General features: G+C 45.8%; 1 protein-coding gene across 4 annotated transcripts in view; it reads left to right on the forward strand.

Annotated features, from left to right (window-relative positions):
• The first annotated feature begins 5,961 nt into the window (after positions 1 to 5,961).
• SLC7A6 (solute carrier family 7 member 6) overlaps positions 5,962 to 14,914 on the forward strand; it is an 874,508-nt gene continuing 865,555 nt past the window's right edge. For 3 of the 4 annotated variants that reach the window (XM_069653635.1, XM_069653642.1, XM_069653626.1), the window contains exon 1: positions 5,962 to 6,138. The gene's annotated coding sequence lies outside the window, so the exon portion shown is untranslated. The remainder of the gene's footprint in view (positions 6,139 to 14,914) is intronic. The other variant, XM_069653649.1, reaches the window with a different exon arrangement.

Here is a 14,914-nt window from a genome sequence, read left to right on the forward strand (position 1 = left end):
AGCTGCAGCTTCAGGGATCTAATGTGTCGCTCTTCCAAATGCAGAGGGGGAGGAGAGCCGCTTCCACCCTAGGACTTCTGTGGCTATCCAGAGTGCGACAGGATGACGTCGTAAACATGAAGGATGTGGTCTGGAGAATCCGAAAGAACAAATGAAAACCCAGAGTGACACCCAAAGGCCAGCCCTAAGAACGGAGGTCAATGAAGGGGACATAGTGAAAATCAAAATTGCCACAAAAGGATCAAGTAACTAGATCCAAGTACAGTCAACCTATAGAAGTTGCATGAAAGGGAACAAACCACATTTACACCTGAGATGGAAAAAGGTGGAATCTAGAGAGGGTTGCCGTGTTCAAAAGACATCTCCCTGAGATGAGAGAACAATCCGAATTCAGAACCAACAGCAGAAGATCAAGAACCATACAGAGCGCAAGAAACAGTAGAGACAGAGAACCGTTTGGAGAAGAGTCATGAAGAAAGCAGCAACAGAGATTCCACACAGGGAGAAAGAGAACAGCACAGTGAGAGAGTCATGTCACCACAGGTCTGTGAAGGAGAAAGAGAAGTAGAGGCCACATGGCCGAGAGCATCGCTCGGTCCGAGTCGTCCTCAGAGAGAGAAGAGAAGACCTACTAGGTACAGGGACTTTGTGATGGAGTAGGACCAAGCAAAAACAAGGGGGATCCTGGGAGTCCCTCTGCCGGCCAATAAGTGCCAGTTTCGAGAGTCTTACCCAGATGCTTTTTCTCACTATCTCTTTCAAAGAGGAGAAATATCCATAACATATCAGTCTTTGTCCTTCCTTGGGGCAGTCCAGCACTGAAATGCCAGGCAATTCTCTTCTGAACAAGAGTACCGACAGCAACCCCAGACACGTGATTCGGCCTTGTTGGGCCTCATCAGTAGGGTGAAGCTGTGACTCTCTTAAGAGCAGTGAGAAAGGGTTCCACGTCTGGATTACTCTTGAAACCGAGACTTATTGGCCAGCAGAGGGACTCCCAGGACCCCCCTTGTTTTTGCAGAGTAGGACCAAGCTGCTCGACAAAAGGAGGTATGTGGGGAAGCAGCCTCGCGAGATCACAGCATTAAACCGTGACCTCACGAGACTCCAGTGAGCATGCGTGCATCTCTGAGCAGGAAGGCGCGAGAGAAGAGAGCGACCGGAGGACAAAGCAGATGCTCCCTGGCACTCCTCCTACATACAGGGTTGTGGCCTGTAATCATAAAAGACATCAGGGCATGGAGCTGCTCCAAGCACAGGCAGCAAAGCCCCCAACAGTGAAGTAACTGCTGGGCATCATTTGCAAGAGTTTTAATAAACTGCTATTTCCCCATTGTACAATCAGCCCTATTAAACCCTTCAATCAACACCATGCTTACGAGTTCGAAAAGAGGTGCTACAGTCCTGCTCCAGCAACAAACTTTTAATTAAATCCCTGGGCCCTCACACGTGTTACTGTCGCAGTCGCTGCCAGCCACTCTTCAAATCCTTCTTACTGAGACGCGGGGAGCCTCTGAGTCTGAGATAACAATGACTGAACTTGGGGAACTTAAGGTAAGCAAAACTTAAAAGGTGTAAGCGTTTGTACATATGCACAAGCATTTTTCAAATTGTGTGTGTTTCCCCAATGTGTGTTCTTGTTGCGTTATTCGTACATTGAAATAAAATTCCCAGTGTCAGTGTTGCTCTACCTCGAGTATTCCACTTTCTGTGCATTGTCTTACTTTTAATTACTTGGATGCAGTGCACAACTCAAGAGGTCGAGGTTGTGGACGTTGTCCTACACCATCTGCCCAAGGTGTATGAGCAATGAAAAAACTGTTCTCATACTAGGAGGGGTTCATTCACCTTTTAGTCCTCTGCAGAAGCCAGGATTAGAATTCAGATTGTATAAACTCTGTAATCAGCTGTTCTGTCAGAGCTGAGAGGCAGCCAATGCAGGCACTAATGGCTCTTAGGCCTTTCAAGAAACTGTTAACTTTCAATGAAGTTAAACAATAGGTCTCTCCAGCTATTGGCTGTATGTTCAAATAGAAAAAACGTTTTGTTTGACCGTTTAGCTCCTCTTGAACACTTGCTGTCACCTTGCTGCATTTTGCATTTACAAATGGTGCTTATGACAGCTGCTGCAATGTGCAGTGAAATGGAACCCATTTTCACCCATGTATCTTCACAACCAGTGCTTGCTTGAATGATTTGCATTTTAATTTGTTTATTAACCCGTAGTCTTGTTTTGACACATGATCCATTGTTCATTACACCCAGAACATTGTCAGATATTGCCATGCCCATGCGCAGGAAATGTTGGTGCTTCTTGGTGAGGCTGAAGGCTTTAGTCTGAAAGATGGTGACAATTTGGTATGATAATATTACATGTCATGTAGTGCTAGGTTTGGCATTCCTCTCACTTCCGAGCACTGCTATAATCAGTGAACATTATTGGAATAATAATTAGCCAGTAAAGTGGGTGATAATCTATTAAATTGGGTATTCAGTTTATCAACTTCGTATTATGACGAGCTTAGTTGGCACTGCCCAGATTTGAACCTGTTAATGCAGGCTGCACAAACAGATCCTGTGTGCTGAAACCAGTGCATAAGTCACTGAGCTATAGTTCAGGATTTAAAAAGCCTCATACTGTCAGGGCAGCGTCAATACTTTCTGTCAGGGTGAGCAGGGAGTGGCTGGCTTCCGGTTCCTTGTAACATCTTGAGCCAGTGGTGCTTAAATGTAACAGCAATTTACATTCTTCAATTTACAACTTAATTTCCCAATTTTAAACATTTTACAATATTTCGCATACAGACTTTTGTTGGCAACATTCTTTTTTGCTCAAAGCACTTCTCATGTGAGATTACATAGGCTAAAGTTTGTTACATGAGTTAAACATCTAGAGAATTGGTAATGTCGGCATACATTTGGGTTTCCAAAGCATTTCCTTCAGTTCCTTTTTAATTGCCATGAATGCGCAGCCCCCACAGGTCTAGATACCATACAATGTCAATATTGAGTACTCCAGCTCTCCCTCCCCCCATTCCTGTTATATGCTCTGCCCATTCATCCATCATCGCTCCTGAAATTGGCCACACTCTCACCATCTTCCAAGCACATTTTCTTAATGTGCCCAGGCAGGTGCACATTTGTGGTTTTCGGATTGTGACCACCCCTCCGTTAGGGTGATAAAATGACTCCATAGCTGATGGACACCATTTCCAGTCCTGACCTTTCATCAAGTAAGGAATGTATTCTGAGAGCTGTAGTATTGATTAACTTCAATCAGGCAGAAGTAGCTGATTCATGAGATTTGGAAAAAGGAAGCCCACGAAGTGGTGACCTGTTTTTAGAGAGTCTTCTGGAAACGTTATCCTTAGTACATTATTAGAAAGTCTTCTTGAGCGCCATGGGACATCTTGGGATGAATACAATCAAAAGGCTCTCCCTCTGCTCACCCCTATACAGTTCATTACTTAGCATTTTTTAACAGGACTTGAATATTGATGAACAGCAATCATTTGACGTGGCATTTTCCCATGCAACACATCATTTTGAGATTGAATATTTAGCTTCAGCATAGGCCATCCCAGGGAAGGTGGCCTCAACAACTCAGGCGTGGGGATGTCCAACAACTCTGCATGTGAATATTTTGCTAAGAACATGATATAATGCCACATTGTTTGATGCGTGTATTTATAACTGAACCAAGCTCAAGTGACCTCAACCTCCAGACAGAGCATGTAGTTAGTAACCTATTGGGAGGAGGCTGTACATTTGCTTAACTTCACAAGTGATGTGCAGAGTTAAGTAGTGGAGAGTGCAAATGGCAGCAGAGAGTCACACACTGCCAGAATGGGAAAACATCGGTATTCATTTGTTTCTGCAAACCAACATTTTATTGACAGCATTGTTTTTTTCTAAACTGCCTACCACATCCAAGGGAATTACAGATAGTCAAGACTTGCTGTCACTTTTGCTGCATGCTGCTTTGCCTCTTTTTTTCGTTAGGTGCACGTTGCATTAGTTCAAGTGAAATTATGCACCTCCCTGGCCACGTGTTTCCATTTTCTTCTATGCCAGGTTTCTGCATCATGTGGCACAGGACTGAGAGCAGGACGGGCAGAGCACACCAACACCAAGCAGAACCTTAAGATGACCGTAACTGTAGGCAAGTCAAGGTAAGTGCAAATGCTTAAATTCACAGTAATTTGGTAATATGGGCCTATACAGACTGATGGTAATGCTACTTATGGTGATCCATTCTTGTAAGAAATGTATATATTATAGTGATATCGTAACCATATTTTTTTTAATGTACGGCGGAACAATGCTATGTGATATCACTTCCTGTTTTTGTCAAGGGGTGAAAGGTCGTGTGCCATCACTTCCCTTGATGTCACTTGAAGGTGGGGTCAAATGACATGTCATCAGAGGCCAAGGGTCATGTGATGTTAGTTCTGCTTCCCTTGGTATTTTGGTAAAATTATGTCCCTGGAGGAAATCCTGAAGTAGGGGCACTTTGCCCCAGCTCCAATCGCTTCCCAGACATCGTTGGAACCTACCGTCACATCAGAAGACATTCCATAAGTATGTCGCTCATTTTATGCTTTAAAAATAATTAAAGCATTGCCTCGAGATGCATTTCCTAAAACAATGAAAATAATCCTCATCTGTCACTTCCGAATAAAAAGCATTTTTCTACTTTGGGAAGTGTAGATAAATATGTACACCATAAAAATAAAAACAATCATGAAATCACTGCAAATACAACAGCTTACTTCAGTAAGCAAAACCCAATCACGTTTGCACTGGACTCCACAGACCGGGGGTGTTTTGAAACTAAAGTTGCAAAAAGACATGCCGCAAACTCGTTTGACAGCTGGGAAGATACGCCTGGGTTGCAAACTGATTTTGCCACTTAACAAAAGTGTGTGCTTCTGGGCAAAGCAATTCCATAGCTCTCAACTCACCCGCTTTTGGCGGGTGTCACCCGCCTTCAAAGCAGACGAATCACCCGCCAAGTCCCTCATACGCCCATTCACTTCAATGGGCCTCTCACCCGCCAAAAATAAAATCGGGTGTTTTCACCCGCCTAGGTGACAAAAAAGGTTGGGAGCTATGCAATTCATAATACTGTGCTTTTTCTAGAACAACTAGAAGCCACTAGAACTGATTCAGCGTACACTATCCACTACTCCAAAAAAACACCTCACTCATGATACTGCCAAGTGTGTAAAAATACCATGGCAATTAATACAATGCACATCACAAAGAAAGTGTATTCTCTCTTGGTTTACCGCTGGCATCTTCACAACTTCAATCCATTCAGGAATTAAAGACTCATGTAAGGTCACTGCGCTGCAAATTTGGGGGTCGAGCAATCCTAGGGCCGGTGCAAAGAGCGCGCCTTTAGAGGTGTACTATGGGCTATTTCGAATAACGGATACCATCTGATGCTTGTCTCAGAAAACAACGTTTAGTAATTAAGACACAGAAAATTAGGGCAAACGTGGACGGATGCGACAAATATTACAGAAGCGTTGCGTAAAGTGGTAAAACGCGTATTGCGAGGTTCTTTTTAAATTGCCCTCGTGGAAGATCACAGTCAAACACTCGGTAAATATCACTGAGCGAAAGAGTAGAGGAACTCCTCGGTCACCTTCATCTGTTACCAGGTCCTTCTTGCTGACCTCCCCTTTTCTGAAACCCTAAAATAACAACGCTGTGCAGATGAAAAGGTGCATTCATGGATTGGCCCGGGCACCTACGCGCCTCACAAGACACGTTGTTAAGCAGCCATGTGCGGCCATGTCGTCACACGGTCAACCGTCGCTCCATTTCAACAACGCTTTTAATTTGTAAGCGTGCTCAAAGCAAGGGACAGAAAAGCAGCTATGGGCGGAGCACAATAAAAGTGAAAAAAACATGTGGGCGGGTGTAAAGAGTCACGTGACACCAGAGCCGGCTACGTCGCGCAAATGTTAAAGCAGTGGAAAAGGCCGTACATCCGTGCCGATTGGCAGCGTGGAAGCGGTTGGAGGATACCTGGGCATTAAGGCAAAGGAGGAGACTGGACAGGAGGATAACCAAGAGGCCCGTGAGCCAATGCAAGGTGTGGGAGAGAGCTGGGCGAGCGTGCCGGAGGTGAGAGAGGGCGGGGAGAGGTACAGTCTGGCATCTGATGCCTCCCCATGCCTGCTGTGTACGTGGATCCCCGTAGATCTTTTGTGGCAGCTGGGCAGTGAAGGGGCAGGTGGGGCACACAAAAACCGCTGCAGGGATCCCATTCCAGTGTGGGGTAGACTCCCACATGCCAACGTTTAGCAACTGCCTTGAGGTGAATTTCGTTTTAGCTTATGACCTTACTTTGTAAGGGATTGTTTGAAAGTAAAATACAGTTTCATTACCCCCCTACGCCAAATGCGTTTGGTTTCGTAGCTAGAATTTTCACGTTGGCGCAAATGGTTGTTCCATGCTCTTTTCATTTTATTGTCTCACATATTTCAGGTCCGTCTTTGGGAATTACTACCTGGATTAACATGGACATTAAAGATGCCCTTTTCATTTTAATCTCCACTGCTTTGTTTCTTTGTGCTTAGCCTCGTGTACCTTCCTTCTTTATAACTTATTCTTTAATTGGGCGTCAGACCTGTCACCCTTTATCAACATTTACTATTCTATGACGTCGAGATTGCGCTCAACATTTTTATTTATTATTTTTTTAAAATCCAAAATCAATTTTCTTGATACTTATGAGGCAGACAGTGTTGGCCAATGTATTGTGGACTTTACTAGTCCATCACCGGGGCACACATCTGTAAATGAGACAAGTCCTGTGAAATGTCCATACAACCACATTCTTTTTATAATCCCTTGGCACAATTTACTCAATCAAAAGGCATACCAGTCTTGAAGAAAAGCAAACTTCTAGGGGCAAAGATAATGTCATATGAACATTCTACACAACTCTGCTGATAAAATAATGGGTCACATCCTATATTGCAAGGTATATGTCTTGAAGGAAATCGAAACGGCTAGGCACAGTTTGTTGTCCCGAGCTAAAAAACTTCACAAAGAAACAAAGCACACTCGTTTTCTCATCTGGTTCCTTGTGTATGATTCCCAAGGAAGCTTATCATATTCAAGCAAAAAGAATACCTCCAAAAGTTACCAACAGGCGAGAAATGTAAGAAAGAATCCTATTCTAACGTGCAATACAATTCACAGGAATGACCATGATATAAATGCTAAATATGCTCCTGATTTACCGAAGGGTCAGCACAAGAAGGCATTGCATAACTAACTGTTTGTATACCTGATCGTTTTCAACTCGGAAAATTCTTTTATTTTGGTTCGCCATCTCCCACGTGTACGCAGGTTTGCTGACGTCACTGTAAAAGACACAATTGTGATCCAAAGTAGAATATTGCATATAAACATGTTAAATTGATAACCAAACCTGAAGAAATGATAATGCGCTGACAGTCCCCAGCTTTAAGCCTGGAAGTGTTTTTGTGCGGGGAGTAGCATGCAGGTGACATAAATGACAAGTGTGAATGACAGTGTCAGGAATGAGGAGGCCAAAACAGGATGTGAGGTGGAAAAACCTTGGCTATAAGCTTTATTGTAATACAAGTCATGGTGCACAAGAAAACCAACCATAATAACATCATATAGAAAATAACAAGAATATATTGTGGGGACCGAGGGGTCAGGTGAGCAGGGGCCCCTACTCCCACGTAGGGCCAACTCCAGGCTGATCCCCCGCCATCACCCTGAGGAGGTTTTGCCCGTCGGCTCCCAGGTCCCCCAAAATAGATGACATAACTTAAGAACAGCCCCTGGCCGCCAGGGTCCAGAAGATATTTCTGGTGAAGATGTCCATGCCTTCAATGGACAGATGGACCCCGTCACTGAAAAACAGGGCCTGATTGTGCACCGAGATCCTGTGCTTTATGAATTTGAGGCCTGAAAATATGCAAAAATTGGCCACTGCATTATTCAATTTGCGCCTGGATATTTCAATAGCTTTATTGGACTCTGCGCCCTGCCAAAGCTGGCGCAGGATGATTTCGGACATCATCACTTCTGTTCGTAGTCTCAACATGTGAGCTAGGATCTGAGGGAGGTGCAGATTTCCACTAGGAGCTTCCTGCCCAGGTGGGGCAAATCATTGCCCTTGAGGTGGATGATGAGGAAATCGGGGGCTGGGGGGGAGACCATGCCCCCAGCAGGCCGGCCAGTTTGTAGTGGAGGTCCCCCAGCGCATGCCTAGTTTGCCCCACCAATAAGTGATGGTGTCCTGAAAATGCATGCCGTCCTGGGTTTCCTCCAGCCCTCTGCTGGCCCTGGTGATAAATGAGTGGCTCAAAATCCATGCAGTTTTGGAGGGTAGATTGCAGAGGGGTAGGGGGGGGGGGGAACGGGGGAAGAGGGGAGGGAGAAGACTGTTAGATCAGGTCTTCCCTAATGTATCTTTTATAAGCCCCAGATTTCCAGCCCCCTATTCCCTTATGGCTTTTTCTTGCAACCCCCTCCCCCATCCAGGCTGATGTAGCCGCTCCTATCCTAAAAGAGTGGGACCCAAATTCAGTGGGGTTCCATCCTATTGCAATTATGGTGTTTTTGAGCACTGACCTCAACTGAGAGCGGACCCATTTTTGTGTGTAAAAAGTTGGCTGCCCCGGCTGGGGCGTTTGCTAAGAAAGACCCTGGTGTCGCAGATGGGGCAGTACTGTTTCTTCTATGCAGTAAAGATTGATAATCCTCCCCTTTCCTGTTTGGTCATTTTTTGGATCTATTGAGTTTTACTGCCATTGACTCCTTTCCCAGATGGATGTCGCCTACATCCAGCCTTTCCTCAAACCCTGTGCTCTTGGAAGCTGTCTCGCTAATCCTGAAAGCCCCAAAGTAGTTGAGCGTGAAGCCTGCTTTAAATATGGTGGTCTCCTATGCATTGCTGCATACTTTAGGGAGGGTGTCTAACAGGGTTTTTAATTTCGCAAAATTGAGAGGGCGCCTGGTATCTCTTTTCACCCCTTCAAGTTTGGACCATCCTTTGAGTGCATACCTAATTAAAGCGCTGTGTGTGGGATTGTGGCCCCCGCCAGTCTAGTGTAGTGGGATACTGCTGCCAAATGGGAGGAAGCCCATGCTTTCTTTTTATTCTGTTTGAAGGCCCACTCCATGAAGTCATTGACATGGCTCTCCTGTATGTCCCTCATGTCTCCATGAAGTCATTGACCTGGCTCTCCTGTATGTCCCTGATGTTGGTGACTTTTGTAATGTTGCCAAAATCAGTCAAGCACTTGTACATTTTAGCTGTTTTTTTTTGGGCCAGCGCCTTTTTGGCCAAGTCGCCTAGGACCCCCCTGGGATCACCTGTTGATGTGTGGTGTCGGAATATGTCCCCCCCCCTGTTTATGCTCTGGGGGCAGGTGAGACCCGGGGCAGGGGTTCTCATGGAGGAGCCATGTCTGGAGGGATGGAGAGGTCTGTCATGTGGTGTTCCAGGATGGCCCAAACCTCCTCTGTAACTGCTGTCCTCTTTGCTTCTGTCTGTGGGTTTAGCGCCCTGAAAGTGGAGAACTGAAAACGGGACTGCGGCTCTTTAGACTAACTTTTGTAATTTCTCTTAACCCTTTCAATACCTGGGATCAGGATGCAGCACCCTAGTTCAAAACGTGTACCATTGCCTCTGACCATGTGACCAGCTCTGTATTACTCAGCAGGTCCACCCACAAGTAGAGTGCCAATCGTATGGGGAATATCTCTAGCAGGGTGCTGATCTGGTCCAACCTCACCCATGTCAGCAGGGAGGCCAGTGGCCGGCGTACCACTTGTTTCCAAAGCATATCCCAAAGCCTTTGCTGCCTGTCGCATCTGTGAACAGGGCCCTTTTCCCAGCATCATTTATGGGCTTGTGCCATATAACCTTACCATTGAAGTTGTTAAGGAATGACTCCCATATGGCTAGGTCTTGTGCTATCTCTTTGCCCTGTCTGATGTGGTAGTGTGGCTTGGTTACCCCCCTCATTTTTAGTTCCATGCTTCTGTGGAAGACCTGGCCCTAGGGCATGATTCTGGTTGCAAAATTGAGCTTTCCGGCGAGAGATTGCATTCTATCAGGGTCGCCTTGTCCCTGCCTGTCATAGATCTCCTATTTTTTTCTTTGGGTATGTGACATTCACCCTTGGAAGAGTCCATCTCAATTCCCAGGAATGAAAGGGTGATGGTAGGCCCTACAGTCTTCTCAGGCGCCAGTGTGACCCCTACAGCCTGCAAGGTTTCGCTAAATTTTTGGATGGATGAGCTGTATAATGGGGACCCTGCTGGGCCAGTGAAGAAGAAATCATCCAGGTAATGCACTATTCTTGCTCTGGGCATAGCTTGCTGGTGTCCATTGTAAAAATGAACTGAACTGTACGAAGTAGGTGCACCCAATGGTGCAGCCCATGGGGAGGCATTTGTCAAAATAGAATTTGTTCTCCAAGTGGAAGCACAGCCACTGGTAGGAGCTCTCATGTACGGGCAACAGCCTAAATGCCGATTTAATGTCTGCTTTTGCCATGAGAGCAAGGCTACTTGACAGTTTCACTAAATCCACTGCATCTTGGACACAGCTGTAGGAAACAGCTGCCTCTGTGGCAGGGATGCCCTCGTTGAAGGAGCTCCCAGGCGGGTAGGATAAGGGGTGGATCATCCTGAACTCCCCTTGTTCTTTTTTGGTCACAAGGCCCAGTGGGGAGCATAGAAACTCTGTGAAAGGGGGGCTGGGGAAGAGTTTGTTATTTTCCAATTTCTTCTTTGATTATAGGTGCAAAAGAAGGGGCAGATTTTAGGTTTCTGGGGATGATGTGGGATCCACGTCCCCTGAATGGGATATGAGATCCCTCTTTAAATCTCTGACCCACAAATTGTCTTGCTGCTGGGTCAGGGTAGCTTTCTGGCATTTGCAAGAGCTTGCCTACTTTTATTGGTGAGGTCCCTATTTTAAATCGCCTCCGTGACTTTGGGGCTTGGTCTGGAGGGAGTGGGTTTTGCGCAGTTACCGCTGCTGTGTCCTCCACTACTTGTACTGCATTGGTGCTTGTACCTGCACTCATCACCCTTATTGCAAGACCCTCTGTTAAAGTACCAACAGGTTGCTGTGGTGTTCCCTTTGGCCCCGCCGGTGTTGCGGGTATTATGTTGCCCCTGGGTATGCACTGATTCACCCCCCTGGGGGTGGCCTCCGAAAGGAGGGCTTGGCTCTGTTGGCTGGGGAACTATCTCGCTGGGGCCTGCGCTGGTTGTGCTGCCTATTTTCCCCCCTCCTGTTATGTTGAAACTCGTGCTCTTTATAGCTCTTGTGTATTTTGAGCTGAGTTTTCCTTTAAAACCATGAAAAATATACAGTTTGGGATCATCTTCCCAGGTCCGTGGAATCTCTGCATTTATTTCATGAATTCCCTGTCATAATTCAGCCATGATTCTCCCCCAAATGATGTATTTCCAAGATTCTGTGGTGGTAGGCAATTAGAGCTGTGCCTTCTTCAGAATATTTTTCTAAAATAATTGTGGACAGGAATTGAAAGGATGCTTCCCAGTTCTGAATATGCTTTTCCAAACTAGGCCTCTTTGCTCCTTTTCTTGTTCTTTCTTGTCTTTCCTAGAAATCCTAAAGCCGAATTCCTCATATTCCAGAAGGGAGAAAATATCTATGAATTGCTTTTTCCAAATCTTTTTAATTTTTAGCTCAATGTGCCATGTAATAGACTTTTTGTTAATGCTTTATACATGTTTTTGCCAGCAGTGTGCCTACCAAATTTGGTCATTTGAGGGCATGGTGATACAACAATGTCGCTATGCCCAACCCATGCTTTATGGTGGCCCTGGTCTTCCTCGCTCCCTGATTCCGACTCTTGTGTCCGAGCTGTCACTCTCGCTGCTGGAGCTGCTCGAGTCCTCTCTATGCCTTTTCCTCTTTTTCCCAGCTCCCCCATCTCTGTGCCATTTTAAAAAGTCTTCTAACATAGGCCCCAAATAATTTTTCACAGTACCTGATTTGGCTTTTCTTTTGCTGCTGGGGTGGATATCTGATATGGCTGGCACGCTGCGGACATCAAGGTGCTGTTTCTTCCTTGCCGGCTACTACTTTTCTGCTGAGTCATCTCCGTCGTCCTCTTCCTCGGGTGCCTCGTCAACTTCTGCGTTGAAGCTGGTTGCTGCCAGTTCTGCCATTTTTTTCCTGCACCAAGTCCATGCCATGGGCTGCTTCGGCTGCCTTGGCCCACTCAAGGAGCAGCGTCTCCTTCAGTGACAGTGCGTCAGCCATGCTTTTCCCTGTTTCTTGCTGTTGTTGGGTGGTTCTGCCTGTGGTCTGAGTGCCCTGTGCCTCCGAGTTTGTTGCGTTCAAAGTTAGGGCTGCCCATGTGCTGATGCAGATGTTTTTATTATTGCTGCTGGGCCAATGTTCAAAAACCTGTGTGCAGGCTTGGAGTAGTCGGCTCTTTTTCCGCACCCAGCGTGCCATGCTCGCTGTCTCCAGTGCTGTCGGTAGTGTTGTGCTACAATATAATATACAGCATGTTTTTTCCCTTTGCGGTACTTTTGTCTGCTCAATATTCCCCTTTTAATTGTTGCTCTGTGTCTTCCTGCTTCCAAAGAACGAGTGCTCCGTCAGTCAATATGTTTGCCCCCTGCATGCGCCTCGAGGTACCACTGCCTCAGCGATTTGGGCGCACATGAACTGCCTCCCCTCTCGGCGCGTGTACCGCGTTGTGCTCTGATGTTGCACTTATACCCTTGTGTGTCAGCGGTCTGTGCGCTTGCTCTTGAAGTTTGCACGTCTTCTGCCACAATGTTGCCCAGCCCTAGTGCTGCTTTCTTCCCGATCGCCTGAGTTGGTGAGCGGCCGAACTCAGAGTGGCTGGGCAGCTAATCGCCTCGCAGAAGTGATCTGCCGCCCGTCGGGTTGCCCACCGGCTGCTGGAAAACCGCAGGCTGGTGGGGAATGCTTCCTCGTGTATTCCTCTGTTTTGGGCGAGATATTCCGGCGAAAAACACAGCGGATGAACGGAAAGGCGGAATCCTCTGCTGACAGCAGGCACAAGAACCTGCTGTGTGTCTGGTCTGTCAGGAGAGAGGCACTGAATGAGAGGGGCTACCTGGCCCTCCCTGGTTATAGCCCTATTTGTTCCTGAGGGCAAGTTAGCCCCTCTTTGATCATCAAAGGTCCCAGCTCCACGTCCGGATGGGAGGGGGGACCTTTGATGTGAGGTGTCAGGGGCAGGCAGGGACCTGTCACCTGCCCCTGCCACCTCTCTTTCCTGGTGGGCACCCTACAGTCTGGGTCCCCATTGTTCCGGGGACTCAGCTGCCGCCCTTGGACCCACAACAAACTCCCCACCTCCCAGCTTATTCCCTCGGGCCTCCCATGTGGGAGGGCCCATGTTTAGTACCTGTGGCTTGAACAATCACAGTAGTTTGGTCAGTTATTAGTCATGCTTCATGTACCATATGAAAACTACAAAAGAATAGACTTGTATCTTGATTAAATCAACGTAAAGGCATGTGCCCATAACTTGATGACATCAACGCTAAATGTTCAATCATCACAGTATCCTGTTTCTCTGTACAGTAAGTCATGTATACATCTCCTTGATCAAACCCTCCTTGTACATGTGTATGAAAAATAAATGGTACAAGTATGCTCTACCTAGATATATTCATAAGCATGGTACCATTATAGTCCTCCTTGTGGTATGGAAATGTACACATGGAGTATATCCTTTTTAGAATTTTACATACAAAAAATTACAACACATAATTCTGTTGTGTAACCTCGAACTTTCAGTCACATGTCCATAAACACACTGGCATGTACATGGTTCTTTGTCAAGTAGGTACGTGTGCAGATAACCAATTGACCAAACGGCTCATATTCTCATTTCATTCCATCAAAATCCTATCTTGTGTTGTACCTGACACTAATTGTCATGTTTCTGTTTACGTGGTAATGTACATGGTCCATTATAAGATAGATGCATGCATAACAAAATCAGGCTCTCCTGCTGAATTGCCCAACATGGTAGATGTCATATCGGCATCGACTATACATCATTACTAGTGCCACACGTCATGTAATTCCACTGCTGGGGTTTTTCATCTGTCACTGGGTGGGGAATATTACATTCCCCTCAGTAATGCTGTTGCATTTACTGAAATGCAAACGGGGTTATGATCATGTTCATTTAGTGTTTCTCTTTGGGCATTCTGTATTGCTTGTGTTCACAAACAAATCTCTTAAACTGTTACTCCTATATGAAAATATTGGTAACATGCAGGGGAGGGGGAGAAGATCACGTATCTTATCACATTGCAAATCTCCCAATGTTTATTATCTCAATCTTGTTGCTCTGAAAGGAGTATTTTGAAACTTATACCAAAGAAGGTTGTGTTTAGCTGAAGTAGTCTGCATGAGAGATGTCATAGATCTGTTTGCTACCTTTGCCTGTGCTTGGTATAATTCTTCATGTGACTAGCCCTTCTCTTCAAATGTACTTAGCATTTTCTTTGGCTCTTCTTAGTAACCTCTTTCATCGCTAATAATACAGCAACTGCCCACAAGGTAAGCCTATTAGGAAGGTACTCTTTTTGCATTACAGGCTCAGCATGGGCTCGCTTGTAACTTTTGGAGGTGGAGACAGGTATTTTTTTGGACATTGCTTTAATATGATCAGCTTTCCTGGTAATTATACACGGGGAGGGGTGTGGCCAACTAGCCATGAAATAGGACGCGCCTAAGGAATGTAAGAGGATTCAATTCAACACTCCAGCTAAGTCAATGCCTAGTCTGGGATACTGAATGGAAACCCTTATTGATATATCTTTATGTCCAGTTCATGCGTTCTGGATGACTACCCCTATATAACACCCC

The sequence above is a fragment of the Ambystoma mexicanum genome, chromosome 1p, assembly GCF_040938575.1.
Source record: "Ambystoma mexicanum isolate Mex_15411 chromosome 1p, UKY_AmexF1_1, whole genome shotgun sequence".
NCBI classification, from domain to species: Eukaryota; Metazoa; Chordata; class Amphibia; order Caudata; family Ambystomatidae; genus Ambystoma; species Ambystoma mexicanum.